Raw genomic sequence first — 6755 nt, 5'->3', positions numbered from 1 at the left:
AAGCTTCTACTTTTGTTGGGGGTTTGATTAGTTACATTTTTTTCTTTGGCAAAGATATCCCCTAATAAAGAGCTTAAGATAACTATTGTTCCTAGAATTAAAGTACCCTCCTCGTGTATCCTCTCCTTATTCTCTTCACTACTTCCTTTATAGAGCTACCAAGACACTGTAGTAGGGTTGTTGAGAGAAAGATCAACACATACCTACATTGGTGAACTAGAAATAATAGGAGCTGCTTGAAAAAAATTTGCCGGAATGGTGTAGGTAGAGAGATACAATGTTAAAGATCCATGATTTCTCATCAATACTAATCTTTTTCCCATACGCCATGGTTTCGAGATACGTAGCCTTTTCAAGAAAGGAGAAGTTGCTGTGAGTATCAATCTGAAGAAGCTCGTGCTTCTACTATGAGAATTACTGAGTAGCTTCTACATTTGAAGTTGTGCTCAGATTTGATTTTTCTATCATACTTCAGCAAGTCATGAATATATCTTGTCAGGGTTAGCTAAAAATTCATATCTTTGAACAAGAGCAGTGCTCAGATTTGATTTTTCTACCATACTTTAGCTATAGACATAAATATGTCTTGTCAGGGTTAGCTAAAAATTCATATCTTTGAACAAGAGGAGTATTTTAGCATTTCTCTTCTAAGAGATGTCTTCATAAATGTGGCAATCTTAGAAATTTATTAAAATAATAGAAATAACCATAAATACATAATTCATAAATCACCATAAGTAGAGGTATTATTAAGCATTATAATCCAAACAAGTTACTAATTTACAAAGTAATATAAAAAATGATCTCTATTCCTACACATTACACAGTATTTACTAGAGAATTTTTAAAAGAAAAAAGTTAATGCATTGAAAATTATTCCAATTAAATTTTTTTATTAGATTCTTTGTTAGTTGTTTTCTATATCCAAAATACGACAACTATGTGAGCATATGCGATAGTTTAGTTTAGTTGTATTAACTAGAACTCATCCTGCTCATTTTTGTGGTATGTAAAAGGCATTTAAGAAGCAAAATGTAGGAATGGAAGCCTAATACGAAGGGCCAAATCAAGAATGGAAGTTGGAATTCAAATGTTCAAATTAAGAAGATATTTCTTATTTTTTTTAGAAATTCATTATTGCTTTTCTCTCCTCTCCTTGTGTCTTGGTTGTGCATGGTTAATAGGTAATAAATTAATGTTTCTATTAATCAACTAAGAATTTATATTTAAACATTTCAATTTGGTTAGAAAACTAGGTGATGCTTGTCTTTCAAAGCTAAATTTATATTAATACAACATATATGAAACCTTGCTTATATTTGGATTATTTAATGAGACTAATGAAAAGTCATTATTATTATTATATAAAATGATCAGATATTTTATCTAAAGCTTTATGAGATGTCTAAAGACGTATGAAGTAATTTGCTATTTTCATAATAGTGAATATGGTTTAAAATTTGAGAACTTTTGTCTAAAACATAGTGTCTAAAATGATGTGTATATGTGATTAGTTTTTAAAAAATGCATCAATAAAATATAATATTGTATAAAGTATGTGCAAGATTTGCTCAGTCTATGATTGTTTGATTAGCTATAAAATTCTTCAAGTTAACTTTTTTTAAAGAGCATGTAGATGTCAAGGATTTTTTATTAAGACTTAAAGTTTGGAATTCTAATTGATTTTTGAGCTGAAGATAAATCGTATTATATCATAGATATGTGTGTGAAGTAATGCATATTCAAAAACTTGGGAAGTAATAAGAAATGGGTTAATTAAAGTCACTGGGAAGTAATGAGAAATTGGTTAATTAAAGTCTTTGATTCAAATGTAGTCTAAATAACTTTTCATTACTATTGTAATTTAGCTTATGATTTTTTGTAAAATTAAAAAGTTGAGGTAACGTGATTCCAAAAAATCATACTTTTTTTCACTATATACTTGACATGAAAAATAAAAATCTTTGATATTCATTATTCATGTATTTTAAATAATTCCATGAAGTTAGTCAATAACGAGGCATAAATATGATCACGGATACATTTATGTTCTATTACTAAGCTAGCGTTGAGGTTCGAGTGGATAGTCACGATTCCATGGCCTCAAAGCAATCATAATTGGTATTATATATGTACGAAAGAGTATGCATTTTTGCTAAGTAAGAGTAAGAAGCTCTCTTTATTACTTAATTTCATTGCACTGTTAACTCGACACAACTAGAATCCTTGTTAACAAGAGAGTCATGGATCATCACGAAAAGAAATTCTTCCAAGATGTGTTGTGAGTGTTGGTTGACCTAACAAATCCCATAGCTCGAGGTCATGAGATTGTATTCTTGTGTTGGATAAAGCGGTGCTTGAGTTGTGGTGATTTTATTTGAAATTTTCAATCCAACCAAAATCCTAGGGATCTTTTCAGTAAGATATGTTGGAAGTTTCGGCTCCAGCAAGGTCTTTTCTTCTCGTAATAGCAATTGTACACATTGCTTGCAGGAGTGTTCAAGGTGATTGTTTGCATGGATTTATCTATTGAATACAACGATTCACTTATCCAAGTTTCACCAAGGACGACATCATACTCAAGGGAATCTAGGGTAACATGGAATGTAAATTTCATATCGCCATCGATTGTTTGAGTAGTGTATCCAAAGTAACCTGGAACTTCAATGTTTTGTCCATTGGCTCTTTTTGTAAGACTATTGTCTATAGGGATGAGTTTAGGTTATCCCAATGACACCTAAGTGTCTATTATCATGATGTTACGACTAGCTCGAGGGCTAATCAATGTGCGTTTGCGCTTAACACCATTGCTTGTAGGGAAATCCAACCATATCATGATAGAATCTTCCAAAGGAACTATGGATGTTTTAGTTTTTATTTCGGCTTCAAATCCCGTTTTTGTTTCATATTTCCATTCACTTTCATCCTCATTTTGGCTCTCAGCTTTTTCAAGAGTACCCAATGTGTACAATGGCACACTTGGTTCTCTGACAATTCTTAATGAGGTATGTTTGGAGACTTGCGAATCTTCACAATCCTGTTCTATGGAGTTCTTTATGTCTTGGTATAACTTAAGTTGAGCCGTTAAAGGCGCAAGTCCGGATGTTATACTGACTTCACCACCATGAGAGAAGAGCATTCCTCCAAATGAGGTTTTGAGAGACTTTTTTAATCTTGTAAGGGAATTATTGAATTCCTCACGTGCTTTCTTAAGTATATAGTTCATGCAATCTGTCTCAAATGACTCTTCTGTAGAGAGTATGTCTTTCTCTTGAAAGGGGAAGCGGTACTCCTCCGGGCTTTGTATTTTAGTTATTGTTTTAGGATTGGTATTATGAGGCTCAATCACAACTGGTGACTCTATAAGACATTCAACCAAGCTAAGCATGCTCTCTTGAGTTTGCTTTTTGTATTCCGCATATGTCATGTGATCATTATTATCAATTTGGGGTGGTTGGGTGGGTTCTAGTCTCTTGATTGGTCTATGTGGTGCACTAAGTGAAGAGTCAAAACTTGTTTCATCTTCACTTAGTAATGTATTAGAACTTATTTCATTTTCTGACTTTCTTTGGTTTTTTAATTTTTCATTATGTTTACCTATATGACGAGATCGAATTTTCTTTTGGGCTTTTGTACAATGTGTTGCATATATGAGTTTTGAGGTTTGTGTGGTGGTCTTTGAGGTGGATGCTTCTGCATCATATATAGCTTTTGGCTCTTTTTTGTTTGTCTCCTCTTGGGTTTATGTCCTCTGCAGGCGTCTTTTTCTTATCTTTTAATTCGACCTTGGTTTCGATAGTTTGTTATCCCTTGTTTTTCTTGTTTTTTTAGAAGGTTTTGTTTTAAAGTATATTCTTCTACCCATGTTGAGGTATTGTATTTTGCGTTTCTTTTGATTGTTTATCGTGCCTTGGCTTGTAAATGTGTAAGCACATTTAAGGGCATCGTTGGATAATTGCCCGTTTTGTACACTGAGAAGATGTTAAGAGTTGTATTTTGTGAGGCAAGTTACATTGAAGCAACTCGTCTTGGGCAATCTTGAAACATGTGATGAATGCCACATTGTTCACACATGGGGGTCGCAAGGTGTAAGTGACTATGGGCATGGAAGTATTCCAAACTGTGCAGTTTGCCACCTTGTGAGGTCCACGATAATAGAAACACTGAAGTTTCTACTGAGCAGTTTCTACCCTTTGGACTGTTTCTGTTTGGTGCACAGGAGATAGAGGTTTTGAGTTAATTGTGAATGAAGCGGGACACTTTTTAGTATCATGGTTAAAGGTCTCACAAATGTGCAGTATAGAAGAACAGGTGCCTTGTATGTACAATGGGGATTGGGATGATCGTAGTGATTACACTCAACACAAGGCATTTCGTTCCTCACTTGTAGAGGCATTAAGGATGTTTGGTTTTGAAGGTTCTCATCCTCTCTTAGAGATGTCGATTGGAAGGTTTTAAGTAAGGCTGCATAGAGTTCGGGAAATGTCAATTTTGAGATCGATCTTTCTTTTGCCATTGCTTCACTTGGTTTAGATGAGGAACACCTCATAGCATGATCATAATCTAGCATGTTGTCATCTAAATGTATTGCTTCTTTACAACATTAACCGAATGTTTTCAGATTGGATACAATGATTAGGTTATGTAAGCTGTTATTCTTCAAGCCCATCATGAAACATCTCTTCAATTTTGAACCTCGTTTAATTTTTTCCATGACTCACAACGTGAGTCCAAGAGTTTTATTCGAAGGATAAAATCTCTAATGGATTCATTTGGTTGACACTCAATTGAATAGAGTTTTGTTGGTGCACTCCACCGATCACCTTGTCTGGAAAAGCCATGTATAAAGGCCGATTTCAAGGTTTTGAAGTTGGTCTTGATCGCTGGCGCATCAATGTGATGAACCATCGACTAGCTTTTCCCTTTAAGCATAGGTTCAATGTATGGACCTTAATGGGGCAGTTGGGATTTCCAAAGGCTTCACATCTTTGTTCAAACAAATGAATGAATTGAACAGGGTATGTTGTTCCATCGTATTTGCCCATAATTTTAAAAATTTGTACGGCCGTATTTCTGTATGAGTCACTAAGACCGTATGTGTGCTTTTGTTGGGAAAGACTCATTGAGTCCTTGGGCTACCCCCCTTCATAGACTAGTTAGTATTATGTCCAGAGTGTGGGCATCCAGGGGAAAGGGTTGGTACTTATAGGATTTGTGGGAATGTTAGGTAAGGGACCAAAGCCCGCCGGTGGAATCGAAGTGACAGGGGGTGTAAAACCTGATGACACGCTTGTTATAAGCATGGCCAATGGTATTGGGAGGTGAATTTGCGCCATGGATCTCAATGGCTTGAAGATGTCAGCCATTGGGTTCAGTCCTTGTGTGATGCTTGGTAAACCCTCTATCATGGCCATGTCGAAGTGCCTAAATGCTTCTTTATGAGCAAACATAGGTTTTGTTTTTTGCTTTTTATATTCTCCCACAGCCCGTTTTACAGCCTCAAGAGGCTTGGCGTACTCTTTGTTGGGTCAAACGGGTGTCCGTTCGTCCTAAATAGCTTACGTGGTTAGGAGATAATTTTTTTGAAAAAAGCATATGCTAGTAACTTCCCAGATGAAAGAGGAGGTCCTAAAACGTATCTTCCATCACTGTCTCAAGATGAAAAAATTTTCTGAGAATTTTTTTCCTATTTTGCAGCACGTTTTTGAGGGTGTTCCAAAAGGAATTTTAAAAAACTCTATATGAGGGAGTTGTAGTATTTTTGGAGTACTACAACTTTGTCTCCCTGAGTCGTCTGTGATTTTATTGTTTGGACCCTCAAAAAGTAGCCCGAATATGGCTCGTCGTCCTTTTTGCACTGTTTTCTGTGATTTTTCGTGGTTCGAGCTGTTTTCTCGATTTTTGGGTCGAATTTTGAGGCTGCTGGTCGGAGGTCAAAATGATCGATTTTGACTTTGGACGGCCATGTCCAAAGTCGAAGAGCTCTATGTTAGCTTTCTGATGAGCCCTAGAGTGCCTTCATATCAGATATATGGTTTAGGAGATACGGGCCTCCAAACAGGATGTTTTCCAGAGTCTCTTTTTTTTTTTGGGGGACCGATGGACCCCTTTTCACGCTGACAAACTTCACGAGTTTTATAAATTTTGATTTTAATTTTTTTTTTGGGGACGGGTGAATGCAAGGTATCACGTGAACCGGCGGATTTCACGAAAAGATTAAATTCATTTTTTTTTGTGAGCGCGCGGTTCCCGAGAGTGTGAACCCTTAGGCTGTGAAGTTACAAAAAATGGTTCACGCCATGAACCAGACTTCATAGAAATATTAAATTTGTTTCCTTTTTTTAAATTTTTTTTAAATTTTTTATTTTTTTGTGCGTCGGTTCCCAAGGATGTGAATCCTTAGGCCGGTGAAATTATAGAAAATGGTTCATGCCGTGAACCGAACCTCAGAGAACTATTAGGCCATGAAGTTGTAGAAAACGGTTCACGTCGTGAACCGAACCTCAGAGAACTATTAAATTTGATTTTTTTTTCATGCGCAGCTCTTGAGAGCGTGAACCCTTAGGTTGTGAAGTTGCAGAAAATGGTTCACGTCAGTGAACTCTTCACGGAAATATTAAATTTATTTTTTTTGGAGTCTAGTGAGAAATACGAATTTTTCTTTTTGGGGGGGGGGGTATTTTTTGAATTTAAAATGAAAGAGATATGGAGATTTTTCCAAAAAGGTAAGTGAATAAAAAAAGTCAACCTCTTTA

This window comes from Cibotium barometz, chromosome 32 (assembly GCF_041138505.1).
Source record: "Cibotium barometz isolate CiBa-2024 chromosome 32, ASM4113850v1, whole genome shotgun sequence".
Classification (NCBI taxonomy): Eukaryota; Viridiplantae; Streptophyta; class Polypodiopsida; order Cyatheales; family Cibotiaceae; genus Cibotium; species Cibotium barometz.
This window is presented reverse-complemented; position numbering follows the sequence as displayed.